The sequence below is a fragment of the Vidua macroura genome, chromosome 1 (genome assembly GCF_024509145.1).
Source record: "Vidua macroura isolate BioBank_ID:100142 chromosome 1, ASM2450914v1, whole genome shotgun sequence".
Taxonomy (NCBI): Eukaryota; Metazoa; Chordata; class Aves; order Passeriformes; family Viduidae; genus Vidua; species Vidua macroura.
The window spans coordinates 144095786-144122485 of record NC_071571.1 but is presented as its reverse complement, the minus strand read 5'-3'; the positions used below and the strand labels follow the sequence as shown (position 1 = coordinate 144122485).

At 43.5% G+C, this 26700-nt stretch overlaps 2 long non-coding RNA genes across 2 annotated transcripts; both read right to left on the bottom strand.

The window, feature by feature from the left end:
* Window positions 1-778: 778 nt before the first annotated feature.
* Window positions 779-1714, bottom strand: LOC128819625 (uncharacterized). Its single transcript, XR_008440731.1, has 2 exons — window positions 1042-1714; window positions 779-935 (listed from the first exon to the last, which is right to left on the bottom strand). It is a non-coding gene; the product is annotated as an uncharacterized LOC128819625 (long non-coding RNA).
* Window positions 1715-8760: 7046 nt separating this feature from the next.
* Window positions 8761-9736, bottom strand: LOC128819617 (uncharacterized). Its single transcript, XR_008440730.1, has 3 exons — window positions 9505-9736; window positions 9064-9169; window positions 8761-8805 (listed from the first exon to the last, which is right to left on the bottom strand). It is a non-coding gene; the product is annotated as an uncharacterized LOC128819617 (long non-coding RNA).
* Between the last annotated feature and the right edge of the window lie 16964 nt (window positions 9737-26700).

Sequence of the window (26700 nt, the reverse complement as noted above, 5' to 3'; positions counted from 1 at the left end):
AAACAGTGGATTCTGTGTAATTTCACATGATGTCCATCCATATGAGGGTCATCTGAACATTACCCCCTGGCACAGAGTGGTGCACCCTAGGGAAGGAACTTGACCAGGCCAAAACTATTTACTGAAAGCAGACATATGCATTGTGAGGTTTTTACGAACACTAGCTTATCAGTTCATCTGATGTGCCTGGGGACTGCAATTGACCCCAGAATGTTCTTTCAGGTGCTTCCGCCCCAATACTGCTGATGCAACTCAGCCACCAGGGGTAGGACTTAGAAAGCTCAATGGTATCCCAGATTTGGGTACTTAGAGACTTCTTCTTCCCAGTTGGGAAAAGCCAGAATTTGTCAGTGGTGTAATTTTAAATCACTGTTAAATTCACACAATGGCCAAGTATCCTGTCCCAGCTGCCCCTGACCCCCTGACCTAGTGAGCTACAGCAGGGCACTTGAATCTAAGAGGAAACTAGATAGGAAAAAACACAGAAGGTGAGTAATTTTCTTCTAATTAATTCCCTAAACCAGTTCAGTGGGGCTCAGGCAAGTACTAGAAATCTTTCCCCTTTTGGCATGAGCAAGATCAGCTGAACTGCAACATGTGACTGCAATCCAAGGCAACCTTTGTTTGCAAGACCAAGACTGGATCTTTTAAATTTTATTTTTTCCTCCTTTCCCACAGCAACTTCTTAAGTCTGCAACTGCCTTTCTGCATGGGAACAGGAGATCCACCGTTAATTGACCACTGAGTTTTATTGCAGAATTGAAACAGGATGCTTACAGAGGATTTTATTGTGGGCTTTTTAATAAGTGGGGCATTTTAGTAGGCAGTGTATCTTCTTGTTTTATGCTTGCTTGTTTCTTTGGGAAGCTGAAGTACAAAACCAGGCTGCCAGATTCATTTTATATACTGAAGAAACATGATTTTGTTCTACCCAACTGTAAAAAGAGAACATTAAAAGACACGTTCAAAGTGGAAGAAACTCTGCCCCTTATGTTTGAGATGAAAAGGGAAAATTAAAACATCTAAGTTAGATTATTATACCTTCCATCAAACCTTCATCTTCCCACAGAATCAACTGCTTCCATTACTGCAGCAACACTGATGCTAGAGATTTCCTGGCTCACGGTATCACTGTCACACAGAATTAAAGGTTTGCAGGCTGTATTTGGAAAACTCCCTCTTTTCCTTTTGATGTTAATTTTGGGTATCCCTGCTCAGGCCATGACTGCAGTTTTACTCGGCTCTCATCATGCATTCAGATTGACAGCCAGACCTAGCAGCTGTCACAGCAGGTGTGGCAGGAGGGCACAGCCCCTCTCTGACCCACAACTCATCCTTCCAGGAATGACTTTGGAGTCTGGAGAAGGGAATGTAAAATTTTGACTTGTGCAATTCCCACTACAGGGAGTGGAGGTTATTTTTTCCCTGTTCAGAGAGTTAATGAGAAACAACTCTCTCCCAAAACACAGATTAGTTTCTACTCAGAAGAGTGGACTGGGGAGATAGCCCATGTGTTAAAAAAAAAATGCAGAAAGCTCCCACAGGAAGAGCCCCAGGAGGAGCTGTGTGCTGGGAAGCAGCCAGTTCTCCATGTCCTTCCCAAGAAATACATTTCTCATCCTGACACATACATTTTGGTACACCCACTCCCACTCAGCAGAGCCTTTGCCGGCATCCATTTCCCCTGGATATTTTACAAATGCTTATCCAGAGCCTCCCATTCTCACTCTCTCATATAGCAGTAACTGCTCTTCTATTTTTGCTCCAGTTTTGAAAAGGTGTGAGAGAGAAATGAGTGTTTTTCATGTTTCAGAAAGATGGGCACCTCTGTCTGAGCTGGCAGCAGCTCCTCTGCTGAGGGAGAGGGGATGCACTTGCCCTATGCACAAAGCTCTTGGAGAGGGAATGGAGCAGGATGTAAGTGCCTGGACTGCTGCTGGTAGTCTGGAAAGAGTTACTGCTGGGCTGGGGTGAAGAATGTAAGTGACGCAGCAGAGTCCTGCAGGGAGAGAAGGGAAAACGTAAAAAAAAAAAAAAAAAAAAAAAAAGGCCTTACAAAACCTCCAGCTCTTTGGCTGAGGTTCTGGATGACTACACTTTTACTGTAAGTGTTTAGTAACTCAGACTCACATAACCCTCTCTGCCCACTTGGGGCCACGAGATGCAGCTTAGAAACTACAAGAAATGCTTCACACACACACACACACACACATCCAGCCAATCCCTGTCCAAGGCAGGACAAAAAGCCTTTAACAAATTACACTGCGTTTCCCATTTAAGCAGAGCTCCATTGCTATTTATTTAACAATTTTAAAGTGTTATTTTAGCCTTCCTAGTTTTTGTGTGTTGAGAGATTGTTCCTGGGACAGGAGCCAAAGTTGCTTAGAGCAACCCAGCAGCTGGAGAGGGAGGGAAAGGCAGGATAGAAGAGAGTAGGAGGAGGAAGATGCCAGTGCAATGCTTCACTGTGGTCACAGCAGCCCCCAGCCACAGAGCTGGAGAGAGGTGAATAGAAAACAGGGGGCAATGATGGGGAAAGAGAGCTGAGGTGGAGAGCTGTGTGTGCTCTGTCATCATTCGGTGGCTGTTGAGGTTCCCTGCTTTCAGCACCCTGAGCCAGTGTGTGGGGAGATGAGCAGGTGAAAGCAAAGCTCTGGCAGTCCTGCACACACCAGCATCCACCCCAGGAAGATGCCACACAGCTCGCTGTAGGTACCATCCAGGAAAGGTGCTGATCCTGCCTGAGAGATGCTCTTACAGGAAAACTGACCAGAGGATGGATGACCCACCTGGTCACAAATGCTGTTTGGTATCCACCTGCTCAGAATGCCCAGCACTACCAACAGCCCTGAAACAAATGCATCAAGGTAAAAACAACATTAAACATTTCCTGTGGCTATCAGACAACTCCCACTCAGACTTACATCCTCCTGCCATGATTATACTTCCAGACAAGCTTCCAAGAACATCTCTCTGCATGAAGCACTAGTCCTGTGAAGTCACCAAAGCCAAGATTTCATCCTTACACATAATTATATTCACCACTGTCATTAACATAATTGATCTGTTCCTAGAAAAGGGACTTCTAAAGAGGAAGTTAGTTGTTATTAGTTTGTCTTCCTTAAAAACATTTAAAAAATCCTTTTTACCAATGTCTTTGCAGTCCTACCTTTTACCCTGTCCTCTGAAGTCCAGCAGTTGCTAGACTCTGCACTTCCTCATTTAGAGCTGATGCTGCTGAGTCACCTGTACAGCACCCTGAGGTTTCAGGAATGCAGTTCAGAGCCTTCAGCATCACCCAAACCACCAAAGATGGGTTTTCTGTGTGACCAAAGACACATCCCTGAGATGCCACTACAACTTTGATGACCCTGCTGAAGAGCTCTGCAGCTCCCCTATCAGCAGTCCTGCCACACCAGCCCTGCCATCAGTAAGCTTCAGATGGTGGTCACCCCTTCATCTGGTGATATTATATGGAACTGTCTGGGAATTTGACTTCTTCCCAAAGTAAGCCCCAGCCTATCAGCCTGTAAAAGGCAATAATTAGTAAACTACTTGTTCTCTTCTTCACTTTCTCTGTACCCTTTTTAAGACAAATTACTATGCTTCTTTTATTTTTTAAGCAACTGAGATCAGCACAAGTCAGATTCAGCGCCAACATGTCAAACATGTCACAAGCAAACATAGTAAACATTTTTTTTTTCCCCAGGGGAATTTTAGCTTTAACAAGACTGGAACTGAAGCCTAGATCTTCCTAGCAAGGCTCACATCTATATCCTCCAAGATCCTGGACAAAGATGCTGTGCTTTGAGCTGCACAGAGATGCAGCAAGGCAAGGGAACCCTGCAAACCACAGGGAAAAGCTCTGCAGCCTACAAAAAATCACCCAGGCATATCCTGTAGGTCTGCCTATGATCTTCCTCTTCAAGGCACTTCTATATCCTCCAGTGATTTCAAAACCCAGCACATAATGTTTCAGCTTTGATGCTCTGTGCTCTCATTATCAACCAACCAATACCAGAATATCCTTTCTTCTTGCAGTAAACCCCCTTTTTTTCCCTAGGGGTAGAGCTGGTTGGACAGAACAGACCAGGCATTTAGCATTTAATCATAAACCTAAGTATCAGCTTGAATCACTAAGGCTTGCACAGCTTCAGCACATTCCCATCAGCTGCAAACACCAGCCTGGTAACATCCCAGCAGTTGCAGGGATATTTGGTTTAGCATCCACAGCAGAAGAAATCATCAGCTTACATCAAAGCACAGAGTGACCACTTTGTGGTCAACCGAACTACTTCCAAGAGCCAAAAAGCCAAATGCAAAGCAGTAATGACAGAAATTTGGATTCAGAACATCAGGAGGTATTGAGACACTCAGCCTCAGCAGGACTGACGGGGCAGGAGCCATGCCAAAATCTGGATGCAAGAACTGCAGAAATGCTGGGCCAGGAGGGAAGTCAAACAGCCACCAAGCCCTGAACCCTCTCTTGGCTTCTCTTTGTGCTGCTCTCCAAGGTAACACTGGCACAGCCCTGCCAAGAGCAAGCAGGACTCAGCTGCAGTTCCCAGCGATGAGTATCACTTGCCCCACCACCTTGGAAGGGCTGCTGTGCTGCTAACAAAGAGGTTTCTAATGCTTTTTGGGTCAGCTCCAGCCTCACTCATTCTCCTTCAGCACCATCACCAGGAGCTGGAACCCACACTTTGAGAAATGCCAGCCTACCCTGCTGCCACCAGGCATGATGGAGACGATGCACTGGAAGACTGTGCCCAGAGAAAGAATTCCCTGTATGCAATTTTTGTCTAGTCCTGTCTTCAGACATGGAGAGACATTGTGTGCTGCACTCTTCACACCACCTTCCTGGATGTCTCAAATCTGCTGTGTTCCCTTCAAGTCTCAGCTCTACCAGGTGCTCACAATCTCCAGTTCTTCTCCTTGCCCTCCTTCCTCCTGCATAACATCTGCTGTCTGAATGGCCACAGTTTGAAATAAATTTGGAGACACTTTGGCTTTTTCTACACTGAGAGAAGTTCTTTGTCCCAGCTCACAGTATGGACACAAGTTGTGACTACACAACTGACCACACAATGAGCTGCAGCACAGTCAATACCAGGAGAGCAAAGATACTTAGCCCCAAAACTACTGCTGAAGACAGCATATCATCAAACCATGACCTGACACCTGTGGGCTGGTGGTTTTGGGTTTTTTTCCCTAGGTTTAACATATGCAAATTTTCCAGCCATTCCTTGTAAGTAAATTTTCCCAAACAGAAGCTTCATCTTCCCAAGCCTGCTTTCATATTTAAAATAGAGGGGCTGAGACTGGATGCTGTGTTTCAAACAGGGTTTTCACAGGACAAATTATTACCTTTGCCATTTTTGTCTGGGCTATTCAAGATCTACCTGTCTTTTAACAGCATCTGGCTGCAATTCACAACCAGCTTGCAATTCACTGCAGCTCACAGATGCCTTTCCGTAGTTAACCTGCTCATTTTGAGAGTTACTGCTCATTTTGGGTACGTGCACCTGTTTTCCAAGAGTGCTGCTTTGCACTTGTCTTTATTGAATTTATTTTTCTTATCTTTAAACTACCCTTGCAGCTCATTAAGGCAACTGTAAGAGATGTTATGACCTGAAGTACCTGCAATGTCCCTGGTTGCATTTCATCTCCGGTATCATTTGCAGTCTACCATCTGATCTGCTACTGACTCTGAAAATTACTTCCTGATCCAACAGAGAACTATTTCTTTTAGTTTCCTAAGCACCGCCTTACAATAATTTCATCTTCAGCATATTTCCCAAGTTTGTTTACTGAGTTGTTGGGATTTCCTCGAGAACTACTCTACAGCTTTCTGCACTTCTTTGGTAAAGTCACTAAAATACCAGACTTGGTATGAGACTGCCCAGCAGTTCTGCAGGGTCTCCATCCTTCAGGAAAACTTGGAGGTATCACAGCTAAGGACTAGCAACTCAAGCCAATATGAGCTCTGAAGTTACTTTAAATGTTCTTTAAAGTCAGTTCAAGCAAATTATCCATTCCCCATTTAGGATCAGCACCACAGTTTTTCAAGTCTTACCTACCCAGCTCTCTGTTGCTATTTCCTGTGGCTGAGCTAAGACTTCAGGGCTGCAGGCACTTTCAAAGAAAAGCTCATGCCCAATGGGTTAAGAGTTGCTATTTTCATTAACTTTAAATCATAAATATGATTTCCACTTGAAAAGTTAACACTTCATTTAACAGACACAGTGGCTCTGATGGGTAATGAAGGGTTTCGAAGGAAATTAAAAAAAAAAAAGAAGCAAGGGGAAAAAGAAAAATAACACTTCCAGAAAGTTTTCCGAAGGAAATGAGTAACCACTTGTTATTAAATGATAAATCACAGTCCTCAGGAAGTGGCATTGTCTGTGGTCTATTTTTAATGAGAAAATACCCGTCACTGGTAAAAGGGCTATATGGGACACGTCTGTGGACAGTGGGAGTGTTCACTGGGAGGCATCATCTCACTGCTGCTATTCCCATCACTTATCAGCAACAAAAACAGGATGAAAAGAACACGGCTTAGAGGAAAAAAAAATGCATCCAGGGCAACAAGCAAGGCTACTGTTCTCCATGGATGGAAGACAGGAGGAAACACTAGAGACCAAGGTGAGGCTGAGTGTAGTCTTAGGCTTTGCTTGTTTTCCATGTGTGAGGGATGCACATGAAGCCACCAGGAAGCAAATCTGTGCTGATCCTAATGTCTCTATAGAGAGTTAGGTGACCTCTCACATGCACTAGCATCCTCTTTGTCCCCAAGATGGGGACATATTAGGCACACAGCCACAAGAAACCTGGGCCTCTTTTCCCTGGGGTTTGCCACTAACACAGAGTTTTCTGGGGAAGCACCTGATGCTGCAGCACCACTGATGCTGAACACCTCAAAGGTGTAATTAGCCTGATTTTATGCTGGTAAATGAGTCCCAGATTCCCGTGGCAAAGTGTCTTGCCAGCTGGGAATAGGCACACTATCGAGGGAAGGGAAGCAAAAGGCACCAGAGCTGGCTGGTGGCTCAGCTATAAGCACAGCCTCAAAACCAAATCAGAGGGGCCACAAGCACCCAGACTCAGCCATCAGGCAGCAAGACACCCTGTACACCACTGAAGGGACCATTTTTGGCATCTTATGCCAAGCCATCTCTCCCAAGTTCCAGCCAAGCACTGCCAAACCGAGCCACGGGGGCCAGCTGCAGCCCAGGTTCCCCATGCACTCAACACATTCTGTCCCAACACTACACACCCCCTACAAACTTTCCAGACTGCAACAGTAACGAGCAGGAACCTATGGCCAATGTGCTGAAACACCTTGCAGTATGCCTCATTTTACCAACAGTGTGACCAAGCTTGCTCAGGAAGATTGTGGAGCTTCCATCTGTGGAGATATGCAAAAGCCATCTGGACAAGGTCCTGGGGAACTGGCTGTAGCTACCTACCACCTGCACAGGTCCCTTCCAGCTTCAACCACCCTGTGACTTTTTAATTGCAAAGCCAACTGCATCACAATCCTTCGCTTTCACTGACCCACAAAAAAGACTGTAATTATTCCGTTTCTCAACTATTCCTGACATCCTTTCCATAGATGAGGTTTATGCCTTTTTTTCTCCTTTTCTTTTTAATTGGAACATAACCCCACAGTTCACAACAGATTATAAAACATGCACATACACATCACTCTTCCAAAACAGCATTTAAAAGTATTTGTTTGATTTTTTTCCTGCCACCCATAAACCACTACCCTGCTGGTCTCATTCATTGTGTGGCATTTTGCAACGAAGCGTAAAAATGGTATTAATCATAGCTCTGAAAAAACACAAACTTCTTCTCTGAGGTTTGAAATAACCATTTGGAAGAAAAACTTCCAGGAGCCAGAAGGACTGACAGCGCTGGAGACTAAAGTCCTTGTTTTCAAAGGCCAAGTGTATCCCAATATATCCCTTGGACAGTTGCCCCAAGCCAGAGTTATAATACTTTATTCTTCAAGAAGCAAGGAGGAGATCTGGTACAAAATCAGTACAAATACCTAAAGGGAATAGGGAGGAAAATGTGTGGTAAATCTAATGGGAGGCCTGAGCTCTAACTACAGCTTTGGTGAGAATGTCTGAAGTCTCAGCTGCCTCTTATCTCCAGGATGTTGCAGCCAGAAAGACCAGATAAGGGTACCCACCTCTCACAAGCAGCACCTGAGCATCACAGACAGTGTGCTGGCACTCACCCATGGCATAGTGTTGCTTCAGCCACAGGCAGAAGCACAGAGATCTGCAAAGGCTATGCCAAAAAATAAAAATCATTATCATCTTTATGTTTGCTGGCCAAACACCATTGGAGAAAATTACCTTCTACATAAATCAAGTTCTTTGTCCACCTCTGTGGATTCAGTGCTTCTCACAGAAGGGGAGCTTCTGTCAAAGATGGAGTCAGAAAAAAACATGAAGCTCTTTTTTAAGATAGATGCTTTAGCGGATACTTGCCAAAGGCTTTGGAATCCCTCTGCTTCAGTGCTAAAACATTAATAATTTAAACACCTTATTTTAAATTAGGAAGGGCACTAAAAGAAACTATTGAAAGAGAAAAAACATCAAGCTTGCCACCACCTCCAACTCAAATACTGACATTTTCTCTCAAACCTCAAAAGTAGTTTCAACAACCTGACAAATGAGAAATTTATGGTTTTCTTACCTGCCCTTCCCTCACATTTTCTCCTCTGCCATTAATCTTCCAGGCAAAGGAAGGGGCACACCAATCATACTGGTACAAAAAGATCCAGGATGCCTGTAATCAGGGGCAGGGGAGGTGCAAAGAGTTGTAAAATGTTTCACAGGGCACAGAACACATTTTGTGCTTACTGTTATATTAGTGGGATGGGATGGGATAGGATAGGATAGGATAATTGGAAGGGACCTACAACCATCATCTAGCTCAACTGCAAGTACTTTGTGTTAGAAGAGCAAGACAGAGAGAGCAAGACAGAGGGAGAGAGAAAATAATCAATTATTTTCTCTTCTTTTTAATCAGTAACCCCAGACTCACGTGCATGGTAAAGTTCCCTGCTTATTCAAAGCCTGTATGCCTCTGCCTGTCTCATCAATGCCTTGCTTATCAGCACATTTCATTCTTTCCTATTCTTTAAAGAGCTCTGCAAATTGAAAGAAGTGTATTATCTCCATATTTGAGAGACAAGAAAGGCTGGCAGAGGAAGGTCTACCTCACTATCAAGGTTTTTGCAAGAGCAGGAACAATGTGGCAGTCCAAGATCCATGCTGTCTACACAAACCCCATCAGGGACCCCATCTCCTTCAGCAGCAGCTGGCCCAGGCACAAAGCTCTGTCCTGGTATCAAGGTGGCCAGATAAAAGCACACACTTGCAGACACATCCCCCCTCTCCCATGTATGATGTATGAACTTCAGATGACCAGACCAAATTTGAAAAGATGTGTATTGCCAGGGTGCACCATCTATTTACTCCATACCAGATCTTCTCTTGAAGAAAACTTCGAGTCCCCAGTGCAGCCATGTAAGCAATGGAAAAATGCAACCTTAGGCCTCTCCAAATGATTCTTAAACACATCCTCTTCATCAGGGGAAAAAAAAGAGGATTAGCTATTCAAAACCTACATGCCAGGCAATCTGGTGACCAAGTGCCTTCCTCTGATAGCTTTTCCAGACAGTAATGAACTTTAAACTATTTTTTGTCTCCAATTCCCAGCAGCTCCTAAACAGTGTGAGCTAAATATTTATAGAAGAATCACTGTTTGTTTAAGTTTCAATCCATGCTCCCTGAAGTCCAATATGCCCAGATCCTGAAATGACAGCTGATTACAGAAGAGACTGAAAACACCGCAGAGGGGACACTGAGACTTTCCAGATCTTTAATCTGGATGTTTTCTCCACTGGTTCTTTTGGGGAGCCTTTCCCAGCTTCTTTCAAAAGAAGAGGAACTGCAGCTCTTGCCAGCCAAGGTCCATGTTTCATCAGACACTTTGGCACAGCTCTCCTCACTGACACAGAACCCCAGGTTTTGGTGGGGGGGGGCCACTGTGCTCCAGAGCTAGGCATATGGATTGCTGCTGGAAATGCAATAGAAATGCATTTCCCAACTTGCTGAACAGCAGACACCAAGGCACAGCAAGAGCACCCCAACACCAGTGCTGCAGGTGGGGCACAGACAGTGTCTGTCACTTCAGCTTAACAAGTTCTACCCTGAATCATCTCTTCTGGACTCAGCAACAGCTTTTCCAATTTACAGTGGTGTCCACTCCGGTTGAACAAAACAGTCCTCCCATACCTTACAAAAGAACTAAGGACACTTTTTGCCTAACTGAACAGCCTGTCAGAAGTTGAAAAGACACCTGTATGAGCCGACATACTACTGCTATAAGCTAGCCAAGTCCAACAAGTCAGCTGCTCACCTATGGTGTTAATAATAATAAAGTTTCATGGCTGAGGCAAGAAGAAAATAAGACTGTTTTTTTATCCCCTTTAATTATGTGCGACCAGAGTCGTCCTTTTGGAATGTAACTGGGGACTTGTCCACAAAGGAGCACACAAGATGCAAGGCTACCAAGCAGGCACAGCTCTATGACAACACATCCCAAATGAACATCTCACCCTGTAGTCCTCAGTGTCCAGCTTGGCAATCTTCTAGAGGGACAGCAGAGACTGGGAGACAACACCCAAGCAAACACACTTCCAGTGACCACCCAAGGCTGGTAATTCCTGGTTTTTTTATGGTTTCACATACAAGCTCCTGCATGAAGAACAGAGCAGAAAGTGCTTACTCCCCTCAGATGGGTGAGAGTTGGGATGTCTTTGCTAAAGTTCAGCAACCTCAAAGCAGCACTTTGAACAGCCCCTTGGATGACTGGATGTTGCTCAAGAACTCAAAACCCCCACTGACAGCTGCTGCTGTGCCTATCCCATCAAGATGAATTCTTTCACTGCAGCAAGATGGGACTCAGCAACGTTGCTCCATCCTGGGGTTCTCCACAGGATAGCAGGACTCCCTTGCACAGGGAGTTTCAAGGCATTTAGCCCCAGTAAAATAGAAAATGTGGTGTTTCAAGCAAGAGGGTAACTTTTGTCATCAGGTGGATCTCAAGGACAAGTCTGCACACTCATTACTCACCTTCCAGCATGAGGCCCATGCGTGGATGAAGGACCAATCGTGGAAATGTCTGTGCCAATGTCACGCATGAACTCACAGCCCACACCCACCCTCATACATATTTTCTATCCAGATGTGCCTATGCACATGCACGTGCAAAGTGCCATGAAGCCTCCTCATGTGTTACATGCATGAGAATGTGCAGGAGCTCATATGCAGGAGTACAGAGGCCCACCACAAAAGCCAGCCATGCTGGCAGACAAGACCAAAGAGGAGACTGAAACAAGAAAGCTGGAAATAATGACAAGCACTTTCATCAGTAAAACTGCAATTATCCAGCCAGCACACAGCCTTGCATCTCTGTGGAGCAAGCAAATCTACTTTTGATGCCTCTACTGTGATCTGACTCTTAAGAGAAAGGGGAGGAACTGCCCCAGCTTTTCCATGTTTTATTTCTCTGACTCTCATTCCCCATTATTGGGGAATCACCATGCACATTACCGTGGCTGCTGGGTCCACTGGAGCCAGCCATAGCTGGGAGGTTGAAGACACAAGCCTGCAAACAAGGAGCCTTCAAAACTGCAGCTGGTCTCCTCCAGCATCATCCACACGTTCAGCACCATGCAGTTGGCTTTACTGATGCTTCATGGAAGAAAATTTTACTAGGGCATAGAAGAGAGACACTTTTCTATTTTAATTCACCTGGCCCTAAAAAAGAAAAATAAAGGAGAAAATAAAGAAGAAATACAGCCCCCCTCTTTCCCTTTTTACATAAATATTGGATCTGAGCACTTTATGCTCCTAAGTTAAAAATAGGAAATAATATCAAGTCTGTGTGCTGCATCTTTTATCAAAGCCCTTTATAAACATCAAAACCAGCTCCTCTGCACTCTTTTATACTTTCCTGCTGTCACTCACAATTCATAAAAGGGGTCTACAGAGATACAAAGGGTAAGGCACTTTCCAGTACTGTCACAGAGAGTCTGGGACAAAAAAACAACTTTTCCTCAAAGCTCTGAAATCTAAGAGCAATTTTATGACATTATGTCACTTTTAGCACAAGAGATGAATAATAGATATTCAAAACCTAATAACACTTTCATAAGTAAACAATGCTTTGCAGTGTCAAAGCTTTTCAGCAGCAGTGTCAAGCCTCTGCAGAAAGATCAACAGTGCAATCACCGAGCACCACCAGGAAGCAAACACTGCAAGAACACACATGTTTTACCAAAAGGCAGAGTCTCTCTGGCCAAACTCCATCTGCCTTCTCTAGAGACACACATCCAGTTCCCCTCTCCAAAAAAAAGGGAGGTAGGGAGATTAACAAGGTCACCCAGAAACCCCTTACACATAAACTCGACTTTGACCCTGCCATCTCTGAGAGACAAGTGATAAATCCAAACCTCCTCCCCAGCTGAAAGATGAGGAGGCTTACACTCACCTATATTCAAGAGATATGAGCATTAATTAACTCTAACATTAAAAAAACACATTTGAAAGATGATAGCTGCTAGAATATTCATGTATCTTACCTAGCCTGTTTATATAACTGGATATGAAGTAAATCCTCCATAGCAAACTTGACAGCATCATTTACCTGTTCAGCATCTTTTCCACAGAAGGCAAATTCCATAACTTGTGGTCACCACTATTTTTTTTCCTGCCCTGCACATAAGAATTCGTAGGGAGGAAGTGATAAACCCATGATAAAAAGAATTCCAGTGAACCGTTAGCATTATCCTAACCAAAAAAGAATTTCCTCCTTAGTCATCCACAGGCAGGGTAAGCCAGCTCCCCCATGAACTACAGAAGAGCACGGAAAAAGTGCTTATCTGGGAAATTACTTCTCTTCCTAGTACCTTGGTACTTAATTTTTAAGCAAGGCAAAGGTCAAACGAAAACCACCTGATGGTGATGCAAATGGAGCCCTGGATAAAACTGCACAGGGGCCACCACAAAGAGTTGCTCTTTGCAAAAGCTTAATGAAAGCCAAGAGATGGTGCCAGTGGGGAGGATAATGGCAATTCCACATCCATGTGCCACAAGAATGCTGCCAGCAGCAGGAGGGCACATCCAAGCTGTGGAGGGGGCCAAGCCAGGACAGTGCAGGGTCTCCAGCATCACTCAGCTCCCCAGGGATGCCCCCAGCTAGGTAAACTGGGCTGCTGAGTCTGGGCTGAAGATACACTTCTAATTGGGATAGTAAGAGATCCAGAGACACCAGGGCTGGAACGCAGCTCTGCCTCATCCCCCAAGTGGTCTACAATAATCATTATGAATATAGGTACTTTTTTTTTGTTGCACACACTCAGGCCCTGTTTCTGCTGCTGGAGCCCCAGGTCTCTAATCTGACCTCCTGGCTTTGACACTGCAAAGAGAAAGAGGAAGCAGCACAATGATGGTACCCTGCAAAAGTAGAGCCAGCAAAATCACAGGATACCCAAAACACTGCCAGGGTAGGAGGATGGGTTTGATTCCAGATCAGGAAACACCCTGAAATAAAATATTGCCCAAAATGGCATTTTGTGTTTCTGAGCTGGGCTCTACACTGCAGGACAAGAAGATTAGGCAGATTCCCTCCCATGGTGGTAGACTGGCCCCATAGCAGCCATTCCTGCTCAGCAGCTTTTGTCTGCTGCCCTATGTAAGCAAGCAAACCAGCTTGGAAATGATTAACGCTTAATCAGAAACTCTTCAGATCATGTCCTGTTCACAGCTTTGGGACGGTGCAAATCCTGCCACCTTTACCAAGAGCCCCTCCAAGGGCCTCTCACAGCCCTGGGATGCCAGCCAGCTTTGAAGGCTTTACATTTTCGTGGCATGAGACAAATTTTGCTAAGAGCTCCTCAATGCTAATCCTCATAACGCTGCCCAGCAGCTGGGAGCACCAGAGAACAGTCTGTTGACACCTTCAGTTCTGCACAGAACCCCTCAAAGCAACACAAAAGATTCAGAAGGCAAGCAGACACCTCTTACTTTCTTGCTGGCATTAACAATATGTCTTGTGATAGGTCACTGCTTCTTTGCAGCCTGAAGAGCAGAGTAAGTCAGCAGATAGTTCAGTATTTACTGTGCATAGTAAGTCAGATGCAGGTGCTCATGGAAAAGCAAAGATCACACATAAAGAAACATTTTTATTCTGAAAGTAATGACTGGGATGCTTTGGTTAATAAAAAATTCCAAACAAGGTCTTAAAGCAATCAATAGAGAATCATTAAAGATGATTCTATATATAGTATATATACTATATATACTATATTTATATTCTATATATACTAGGAGGATTAAACCAGATATTTAAAAATATATAAATATTTATTTACTTATAGAAATAAATGGAAACATGGCCTAATGTATCTCCAATTACATGCCCTGCAGTAAGGGCACCAAGTTTGGGCACAAATGGCACTCATTAATAAGTGCTCCAAAGGAGAGACAGCCCTTAAGGAGAGAAAATGCATGCTTCAAAAGGGGTTGATGTTTTTAGCATAAACTAAGGACTGAGATCCACCATTAATTGGCTTTGCTCCTGTTGATTTTCACTGCTGCACGATGAACAAAAGTCAGCCTGTGCAGGATGAGCACAGGTGAATCAACATTCTTCACCCTGAGCATGCTCTTCTCCAACCTCCCCATGCAGGACAGGGGAATAAAGATCAAAGCAAAATTTCAGCATAGCCAGCTTCAGCATTTTCCTCGAGCAAAACAAGATGTGAAGCCAAAGATTCAGCTATAAATATTTTAAAAGTGGCAAATGGACTTTTGGCAGCCAAAATAAGAATCTTTAAAAGTACTAGCATTTGATACCCCTTACCCTCACAAATCCAGCCTGCTGAAGTGGTGAGGTTGCCCACAAACTGAAAGCTGAAACTAGCTTCAGCCCCAATTCCAAAAAACCTGGAAGTAATTTTAGAAGCAGGAAACCATCAAGAAAGAGACAGCACCTGTAGATTAAAACTTCTTCCTCTGTCAGGCTTTGACACATTTGACTCACGAAACCATAAAGAAAGTAAGACTCCCTTTAAAAAGCCTCATTGTCAAATTTTTTTATAGCTTTGAGGTTGTTTTATCCTTAAACCAATAAATACTTGCAATTCCTTAATTTGCTGCCAGCTGGGGAGAGATTTAAAAACTTCTGCAAACCTGCAATTTCAGTGCTGGTCTGTGCTGGGCACTGAAAAATTCCACTGGGGTGAGAGTGAGAGGGGTTAGTCATGAAAAGAACATCCCTGCAATGTGCCAGGGCTGCTTTTCACCGTCATCCAACCATCCTTAATACTGACTTAGATCATCAATGATTTTTATAATCAGTTATGTGCTTTTGAAACACACACCCACATACATAACCCTCAGAGGCAGCCAAATAGAAGCTTTCTGTATTTTTTTTATTATTATTAATAACATGCATCTGTGTACAGCCCAACCCCCTAAAGGACATTTTGATCCAAGGATCTGCAATCTGACTCAAAGCAAATCTTTGCTACTTTACCAGCAGATCTCTTGAATGCTAATGGGGTTCACCTTTTAATTAGCACCTAGGGATGCAGCCAGCAGCCTGGATGCTCACACTGACCAACAGCAAAGCCCTTAAAGTACTTACCCTCTGAAGCTGCCCCAAATCTATGCGGGGTGACATCTGCTCTGAAGAAAACCTGAGATGATTTTTCCTCCTGCACATTCGCAACCGAAACATCATTCCTGGCCAAGCTCTAATTCTTGGGCCACTCCCAGGTACCCCAGATGTGCCAGGCTCTTGCCAGACTGTGTGTGACTAGGAGTCACACTGCAAGGAGCAAGGCAGGACACAAAATTCAGGGTACATCTACCGTGGCATTTCTCCTTGCTCACTGTCAGTGCAGACCCTACAATGCAGAGGTCAAGCATCCAGGCCTGCTCTGGGTTATCCAGGTTACAGGCAGGTTTTGTTCAGTGTCCAGAAGTACCAAAGGGCCTGGCAGTACCAGAACAGAGCAACTGATGTCCCATTCACTCCCTGCTACATATAAAAGATAAAGCTCATTCTACTGCAACGTGCTGCTGACAAAGGACTTTTTCACATCTTACAGCAACAAGGGGAGATCTGGTTTGCAATGTCTTTATCAAACAGCTGACCACAAAAAAAAAAAAAAAAAAAAAAAAAAAAAAAAAAAAAAATTTAAATATCAGTGGTGTTTGCTTTAATTGTAGATAAAAAGAACAACTGCAAGTGATCTGTCTTTCTTAGGTGCTTTAGAAGTCGTTAGGAGCTAGTTAATAAAACATTAGGGATTTTAGTGATGGGAAAACTGTTAATTCTGGTAAAGGAAGGAAAACTATCTGCAAATTAAGAGCTGGGTCCAGGGGTGTCTCTGCAGCACAGCACAAAGTCCATGCAAGCACACAAAAGGGTCTGGCACAGCTGGGCTGAGCCTCCAGGCAGTGCTGCTGGAGAAGGCTCTGCCTTGGCACACGACTACACAGCAGGGGCTCGGGCATGGACCATCCCCAGCAGCCTGGCAGGATGCTGCTTCTACCTCCACCTCCAAATCCCTGCTGTTAGCTCCGTGCTCTCTTACAAGCACAGCAAGCACTTGACTTTGCTCATTGATAAAGCAAAGAGCATCTTTATCCCCAGTCTCTGTCTACCATCTCCATCTGGCCTACGAGTCACAGTCAAACTGAAGAGCAAGGCAACTGATTATATTTCCCACTGAACATGTTCTATCCACCCTACCCCTCTCATTTCCTTCCTTTGATGCAAAATTGTGCTTACAATGCAAGAAGATGAAACTTTTAATGCCTCACAAATGCTGAGGGGAATGCAGAAAAAATGTACATCAAAGCATTTTCAGCCCTTTTCCTTCAGCACCTCCTCTTTGTATGGTGAAAATAAAAGTTAGAGACAAAGAGCTAATTTTTTGTCTACTCTGTAGAAGGAGATATCTGTTCAACACACCAGCACACCTGAGCATTTTACTAAACCAGCACAAGTGCCAAAAAGAATGATTTTCACAGCAAATTGATACCCACAGACACACAAAAAAAATTAAATTCTATGCTAGAAAGAATGGGAAAAAAACTTGTCACCTCCACAAAAACATCTAATTCATTGTAAATTACTCTAAAAATGCAAATTTGGTTGTTGTCACTAATGCTATTGAGTTATACATATCTACATGGAATAGGAATAGTTTAATTTTAGAGCTAATGGCATCTCCTTTTTTATGGGATAAGTCATCCTCAAAATTATGTTCTTCAGCAGAAATTCTGTTGAACTAAGAAGAGAAAAAATGTGTTTAACACTTGTGTCACCTTTTTTGAAATGAGACGATGAAGCCCAATAAGCTGATCCACGCATGGCTGGTGGCAGCTGTGGGTTACAAAAGCAGCTGCCCAAGAGTCCCAGGTGGAGGAATAAGGAGCATCAGATCCATCCTTTCCCTCATGTATGAGGCTATGGTTGGTCATCAGAACTTTCAGAAGCTGACACTACTGCTCCACAAGAACCTACCTCTCAAACTGAACCTGTCCCAACAAAGAAAAGTCCCCCCCCAGAGTATGGCACCAGGGCCTTTGGTAGGTTTTACCTTTAGCAGAACCTAGTAAGGAAAAAAAAAAAAATGCTGAACTGAAGATCAATAAAGCAAACTGGGCAGTCAATGAGAAAACCATTTACATACCTGATGGACAGGAGTGCTGCTGCACTGGAAAAGCTCTGGGAGAAGAGAAAATATCTTCCAGCTGGGTAAAGCAGTGGCTCCATTTCAAGAAGATGCATGGGGAGGTATTCCAGTAAGTGACTGTATGCTATAATCCTCAGGGCAGGACCACAAACGACACAGGGTGACCCAGGGAAAAACAGGGTAAAAAGATGGTAGAAACTTCCAGATGTTTTTATCCACAGCCAACATTCTCCAGAGGGTTTTGTGGGTCCACAGGTTCATGCATCCCATGCTCCCCATGCTCCTAAAAAATCTTCTGGAGCTACGAAAAGGACCAGACTGTCAGACTTCAAACGTTAATCCAGACAAGTGTGACAATTGAGGTTGGGACCTTCAGAGAGAAAAAAGGGACAGGCCATTACACAACAGTTCTTACCACGTTGGACAAAAAATTGGATTAGAAACTCCAATATTTTGATTTATTTTTGCAGAGAATGAGGGTTTTAGTTTTTTTTTTTTCTTTTTTCTTTTTTTTTAATTTGCATAATTTATTTAAATTAATGTAACAGTGAGTATAGACACAGCATAGGGCACCACCTCCAGATGCCTCATAGGTTCTAGGAGATGTGAAAGGAAGAGGAGGACAAGCCATCAACTGAAAGTAGTTCTCACCTAACCAACAGATCTTTCAAAAACTATTCTTTTTCTTTTTGTCAGAGTTTTCCTCCCTTCTCCTTTTTTTCACACCTCCTAAACATCACGAGGTATCTTCACTACCAGGGAGGAGAAGGACGGAAAGGGTTGTAAGGCAGCAGGCCAGCAGCACCATCTGCCTTCCTGACCACAGTGGAAAAAGTCTATCCACCATCAGGAAAATCACACCTTCAGCAACCCACAGCAAGGTCCTGCCCTTCAGTACAACAACCCAATGTGACCTCCGACCAGACAGAGCCACACTTCCCACCTCTGCTTTCAGAGAAAATAAACACATCCCAGCAAAGTGGCTCAAAATGCCCGAGGAATTAGTCATAAAGATTCTAGTATTTGACGTATGTAAACCCATCATGATCTGGGGGGTTTTGGTTGTTTGTTTTTTCAATTCTTTTAATCTGATCTTACTAATTGTGCTGGGAGTAGAGTTGCTGGGATTTTTGTTTGTTATTTTAAAATATGAAAGCTGTCGCATAAACACAGGCAAGAGCCAGGCCCAGATATAATGCCAAGCAAGTGCTGAAAGGAAACTCAAATAACTCTGCCTGACATTGCTTTCTAGTTCATCTGTAAAAAGAAAACAGCAGAGAGCAGCTGAGAGCCAAAAGAGGTTTTTTCACTTTGTTTTAGCTGCAGAAGCACAGGAAGGTGATAACATTGTGCGTAATGTAACCAAGCAAAGGAGTAATGAAAGTGCAAGCAAATAGATCAAATAGGACAGGGCTAAGGAAAAGGTGTGATAATAATTTGTTTTGCTAATTGTGTCAATAAAGTCCTATCTACCCTCAAACAGCGGAAACGTCATCAGATATTTAAAAGGGAAAAATCAAGTGAATAATTAAATGTACAAAACCCTGACATTTCCCCCAGATGTTCTTTTTAAAGGGTTGATTAGGAGAATCACATGTTTATTTGAAATAAAATTCCACTGACTTTGATCATGTTAATTCACCTCACGTACAAAATCTACTTTGAACCAAAACTTTTTCTTCCCTTGGGAAAACAATCAAAATTGCCATCTTTGCAGGAAAGATGAACCATTACCTTAGCACAACCCAGGCTAAGCTGGCTTGTGGGGACAACACCATAACCCACAAAAATCTGGTGTGTCTGCAACGTGTTTTTGTTGTTACAAAACCCAGCAAGCAAATCGGTACAAGGCAACTGGAAGTCTGCAGACTTGAAGTCTGTTAATTTGTGGAAAAAGAAATCTGAATTGCCTTGTCCTTGCTTCTAGTGTTTTCCCAGTGATGGGGAGGGTTAGGAAATTAAATATTCCCCTACTACCCCCCAGTTAAATGAACTGAAGCTGAAGAAGGTCTGACCCAAGTCCCTGAGCTGATGAAAACATTTTGGAAAAGGATTTGAATCTCCCAAAATAACTCCCATCCCACTAATTACACAGCCAATCTCAGCCACTCTTGATAACTCTATGACATAGAAAATGCCTCTAAAACCTATTTCTCTACAGCAAGAACACCTGCCCAAAATCCTCGAGCTAACTGTTTTCTCCATAAACCAATTACCTGTAAAATATGAGCATGCAAACAGAGATGAATCTCTGTTTCCAGAGAAATGAGACTTGTCCCACCAACCCAGCCCCTCGCTGCGCTGTGCCTGATGCACCAGCAGGGCTTTCTCTCCAGGCTCCAACATGGATGTGTCAATATGTACTTTGCTCAGTTCTCCTGGGAGACAAGCCCAGCAGTCTTCACTGTCCAGCAAGCGAAAAAATTTTTTTTTTGTTTTCTATCTTTTATATCTCCCCCCATCTCGCATATACCACACCACTCACAGCACTCCCATCATCTGCCTTCAAGGACCCATGGGCTATACAAGAGCTCAGTGACCAGCATCTTGCACAAGTTATGTTTTTACATAAACATATGGGCTTTTCTAGTCAGATTGTAACAGATAAACTAATGGCAGATGATTAATGTTCATTTTAAGCATCATCCTTTGTGGTATGGAGGAACCTCAGTACCTTCTACCCCCTGATGTAAGGAGAAGACACTGTCTCATTGCTACCCTGTTTGAGAGGCAGATGAAATTCAAACCCTTGTGCCCAGCACATTCCTGAAAAGACAACCTTCCAGTTCTCTGGACCCTACCCTTAAAATGTGTTTTTTTAAGACTGAGCACACTGCCTGATGGAAAGAACATCACTCCAGCTCACTCCACTGCTGTTTCCCCCACAGACTGGAGGGAGGGTCTTCCTTGCAGACTGTCCATGAGCATTCTCCAACCCCAACAGTAGAGGTCTTGCCCTTAACAACTCACTGAAGGTCATGCAGTAGGCTGGCAGCAAAGCCCTGAAGCGCATCCAGATTTTTCAAGTCATGGGCCAGCACTTGAAAAACACATTCATCTTCCCCATCCCTTGACAAGAACTACTCCATTACTTGTATACAGCAAGGGTTGAATCACTCACACACAGAAACACCACGGACCGAGCACGTGTCAGCTCTGAGCAAACAAGGCATCACCCTCAACACGAGAGCAGCATGCTGAGCCACGGCTCCTCTCCAAGGACAGCAAGAACCTGTCAACACGAGCTGTAGGGACCCAGCAATGAGCAAAGTGTGCCCTGCACTAGAGACCCCAAATGATTAATAAACGCACAAAAAGAGTGAAAAGACTTGTTCCTCATTAGTTGAAAAATACGTGAGGAAGAGAGGAGGAGACCCCACCTGTTAAATTTTGAATGTTAAAGAGTCCCAAGTGCAATGGCTCATTTTAAAAAACAAGGGATGTTTTCTGTGCCTATGTTTGATTTGAAGGAAAGGGCTGGGCTTTTTACACTCTAACATGTTTATTACAACCCAGCCATGTGAGTTAAATGAAGTAAGGGAGCTGTTAAACCTCAGGATCACTGCAATAAGCTCCAGCAGTGACTTTATTGTGGGCAAGAATGCAATTGAGGCATTCATGTCTGCTGCTTCTGCCACCAGGCACTGTGAGCAGCATGTGCTCAGTTTGCCAACACCAAAGTCCCCACCTAAACACAAGGTGAGCATTGCAAAATGGTTTTATTACATCTCCATGCAGAAGAACATCAGAAGAACATCCATGCAGAAGAACATTGCTTATCGAGGTCAATGTTACCCAACAGAGAATAGAAAGGAAAAAACGATTCAACCTTTCTGTTTTTTTATAAATTCTCCAGCAAATGGCTGCAGGTGTATTTCCTGAAAGGCAGCAGTTTGCTGCCATGGATATCTCAACTACCACAAGGGATTGCATTTCTCCTGATTTAGTGAGTCAAAGTAGGATCAGCACCACCACTGGTGGAAGGAAGAGGACAGGATCAAGCCCAGACTGTCCCCTGCAATAACATCCAGCTGGTGAATCAGCTCAAGCCACCTCTAAAACCTCTCCTTGGCTTCCTGTTCTTAGGCATGAAATTTTAGAACAGCTATAGACTGAATCTCACATAGAAGTGAGAGCAGCAAAATCATGGAGTTCTGGGTCAACAGGACTTGTGTTCTGTACCAGTGAGGAAACATGAACTTGTTTGCTTCATGGAGTTATGGCAGGACACCAGTTAACAATCTCTTATATCATGTGTCCATAATATTTAAGTCCTTATAAAAGATAAATAAACAAAACCAATTATTTCCCAAAGAAACACAAAGGAAAAAAATGTAAAGGCTGCTGTGCCTTTTTCTTCTCACTCAGCAACACCAAGTTTTCGGAGTAACCTGGCTGCTATTGAGCGCTTTACAAACTTGGCCAACATCTCAGGCAGTCCCTGGAGCTGAGGCTTTTGCTCACAAATAAAGATAAAGCAGCTACAGCCGGGACGTGATTAATGAGGGGAGGGCACTGCAGATACTCCACCAGTCTGTGACACGTGCACATCCAAAGACTGAGTATTTGAGGAAAACAAGATGGAGGCAAGAACCTCTTATCTTGCCACACCCTACCATTTTTCATCCTAAAAATCAATTCCTTTCTGGGAACTCCAATGAAAAGGAGGGTTGAAAAAAGACAAGCACCGAAGGATTGCCTGGTAGATTGGGAATTCCAGCCTACGCTCTGTCCAAAGATGCACTGTTTGGTAAGGCATGAGGTACAACATAAAAATGCGTCCAAGAACTCTTGTAATATTTTCACAATAAAGTGTACATTTTAAAGTGTAAGTCAAGCTATTGAAGGTATCATCACACAAATTTGCGTCCCTCTCATCCATCCAGGACTCCTCACCTACACTTGGGATGGGTCTGCCCACCAACCTGAACCAACACCCAAGTCACCGACAGGCTGTAAACTTACACCTCAAGTTCTCACACAAAATGCAGATCATGACTATGCTCTTTTGACTCCACAAAATGACTCTACATGAGGATGCTACAATTTGAAGCACTGCTGAGATGCTTTACAACTAACCCCCTTCTTTTAACCATTTTTGAAGACAAAAAGCAAAATCTTAAGCAAATGTCACACAATCTGACATTTTAAGCACCTAATGTCACCTTGGACCATTTTCAAAGCAAAATTTCATAACCTTATTCTCCATCTGCACCAACTGACACAGATACATTAAGAGACAAAATCTTGAAAACCTTCCCTAAGGAGAAGTGGGAGGAGATATTCTGATAAATGGTAGACTGTTACATAAAAAGACTAAAGGAACAAACTGTAAGATAAATATTAGCTTGCCTTTTTATAGTAATCAAGACATGAATGTTTCCCAACTGAGGTGATAGTACCAAAAAAAAAAAAAATTCTATTTCATGCTATCAAAATCATCTCTAATATGGAACACAGCATTCCACACATCCTTCTCTTGGAAAAAGATGTTTTACAATGAACTGAAGAGTGTGATACTTAAGAGATACTGGATTGCCTCACTCAGAAAAATTGAAAGGTCACAGAGAAACAAAGTCTATAAAGAAGGACCATTTCAGCCTTGAACCACTTGCAGCTCAAGCCAATGACCACACTCCTCCTGAGATGTAATCAGGCTCCTCGGGTAGGAGGAACACCCACCTGACCACTCATTGATGCAAGAGTGTGGGATACTCAGTAACAGACATGCAAAAAAGGCCAGTCTGATGTCAGCTGCCGAACACTTATGGTATGAGACGTACATCAGGGGAAAATCAGACCTGCAGAATTGAAGTGACACAGTATCCACTGAAGTGGACACAGGAATGCAAGGGATGTAATTCAGGATAGCACTTCATGCCTCCTGCTCTTGCAAGAAACTGCATTGTGGCTTAAAAGGTGTTTTTTTTAGAAATGCTGGTCCCAAGGCTAATCTTGCAGAGGTTAAGTTGTAACCCTTCAAGTGCATGAGGGAATGGATTTTTGCACTTTTTTTGTTTGTTTGCTTGCTTTTTTAAAATAGGCTCTCAATTATATCCACTATCTCTATCACCAAGTTCAACTACCACAGGAAGTCAAGACCTGTGTATCAAAATGAAAGTCAGGTTCCCACACCTGGGTGAAGGAAGGGCCCTTCCATCCAAATGTTCCCACCCAGGTGGGCACCATTTTACCTCCCATGCTGCCGGCAGGCTCAAGCAAGAGCCTCTTTCTTTTCCCTGGCCCCTTATGCTGGCACACAGCAGCTCTGTCACCCATGGCTTTCCCACCATCCCATGTCTAGCACCAAGGTGCTGTCACATGAATGACATGGAGCTGCTGCTCCATCTCCAGAGCTGCTCCACTGCATATCAACACACAACCCAGTGCCAGGTTCCCTTGCTGGGCACTGCTGCAGTTCACAGAAAACTGGGAAAATTCACTGCAAACTCACTTTGTGCCTTGGCCAAAATGACCCACAGCTCCCACAGCTGGCTAGGTCACCATGAACCATCCCAGCTTCCCAGAGCAGGGCTCAGTCTGAACCCTGCAGACTCTTTTTGCTACCTTTTCTCTATGATTTTCAGTCTACAGCATTAGTTACCAGCTTACAATGAAAGGAAAGAAAAATCACTATGCCAGCTGCAAAAATAATCCTCCTGCTCATTACATTTTCAGTTCTTTATCTTAGACCTATTCTTTAAGCCTTCAGGATCTAGGCTGTCACCATGCAAGCTAACAACATGCTTTATAGTCAAATAAATGCTGAAATTCTCACAAGACTACATCGCTCCAGGAGCAAAGGAGTTGTGCTAAAATTATAAAAGTGGCTAACAGAGAGATTAATTGGATGGTATTAAAAAAACAAAAACCAAACCACAGAACAGAAGACACAAACCCTTACTTTTCAAAGATAAAACCAACCAACTCCAGGCATTTTGGTCGCAATTGACATTTGCTTTTATAACCCCCCCACCACTGCAGACTCTTGAAATTCCTCTGTTAAAATGAATTTGCAATTGTAGCCATTTATGCCATCATTGTCCTTATTTATGCTATCTATGCTACCCCTGCTTCAGCTCCAAAAAGGCGGAGTTGGGATGATGGGCTTGGTCCTCTGAAGGCACCAGTGGGACAAAAACTGAGCCAATGGCTCCAGTGCTGGTGAAGTTTTATCCCTGTGGCACTGGACCAACACAGTGCCAGCCCCACGAACACCAAATTGATTTGCTGGCCAAAAGGGGACATTCCTGAGCCCTTCTCTGTATCCTTCTGGACCTCAACTCCTCAACCCAAAGGAAATCACACTCTGCTCTTGCTGGGAGCATTTATTGTGGGCAAAGCAAATCAGCACAAAGCTGCCGAGAAGCAGCGAGGGAGTAAAGGCCAAGAAGGAAAAAGATATTTTTTAATGAGCTTAAGTCACTCCTTGCAGGACTGACGCATTTCCAGCTTAATATCTGGCTCCTTTAAAAGCTGAATCCTTGGTGGCTGCCTCCTCATGCGAGAACAGGACAGAAGCCCAGTGGTAATGACTTTCCCTGTGCACTGTCACACTTGGCTTGAGGTCCAAGCATCCCCGTGGAGCCCAGGAGAAGCCCCATGTGTTCCGGGTTTGGCACAAGGCTCTGCAAAGGCAACTGAGGTGAAGATTTCAAAACAGCACTGGGAATACCAGCACAGAAACATTTTGGCACATTAGGCTTCCTGTTACTTTTTTGAAAGGTCCTTCTTATTGAGGGCACATGTTCAATATTTAGTAAATAATAACAAAGTGTTTGCCATTAAACTAAAGCCCATGGAATAATCTTGACTCATTCTGACTTGTCAGATCCAAATAAATGCCTGTCCTGCTGTTACAGGCAGCTTTAACATGCAGCTCAGTGTTCAGGACCTTCATGAGGTGAAAAAAATACTATTATTAGAAAAGATTTTGTAACAGTGTAGGACTTGGCTTCGTCTAAACATAGATGTTGCATTGGTTTAATTAAATCAGCATGGAAAGGTTCTATTTATTGCATCACACAGTTGCACTATTAAGTTACAGGCCAGGACTCATTTTTCTACTGATATCCAAGAGTAAATCCTTTTTCTGCTGATGCAAGGATTCCTATCAGGGACTGCACTCCTGCTCTACCTGTCCCATCCCATGTGTTCGTGAACAGATGTTTTGCTCACTGTCTTATACTCACAGAGACTCCTGACCGTGCACCAGTTTAGTTTTAATTCTGCTAAAGAAAAACAATTCAGTCCTACCAAGTCTCTTTTCTTACCACTCTGCTTTCACCTCCATCCTTAGTGAATATTATTGCAGCCACCTCAAGGGGAAAAAAATAGAAACACAAAAAACAAGACCTCTGAAAACATCTGGCTCCTGTATGACCCTCTCCACCTTTGCAAAACAAGCACAGAGCTGCAGGGAATCAGCGGCTTGCTCTTCACCCTGGAGCTGCCTCCCACCAACCCTGCACCTCACACAAACAGGGCATCAGCCAGGGTCCAGCTCAGCTGCATGGATGGATAACCTCCCTAGGATGGAGGTTATATATTATCATATAAAATAATTTATATATTATTATATAAAATAATCCCCATTATTTTGATGCCTGAATGTGCTCACAAATTCAACTAACCTTCCTGTATTCAGATATTTCTAAATTTTTATTCCAAGACTGACAAAGTATTGCATCTCTTCTCACTCATATATTGCTAACAATATTTTTATTTTAATCCCTTCTAGGCTCTTAAATACTTAATGACATGATTTTCTGAAGAGCTTACATGCTGTGAGAAAAACAGGGAAAAAGAAGGGATTGTTTTATCACTACATTAGCATCTAAAGGCATCAAAGGAATTCCTAGCCACATACCACCTGCTATACAGAATGCAGTTAAATAGTG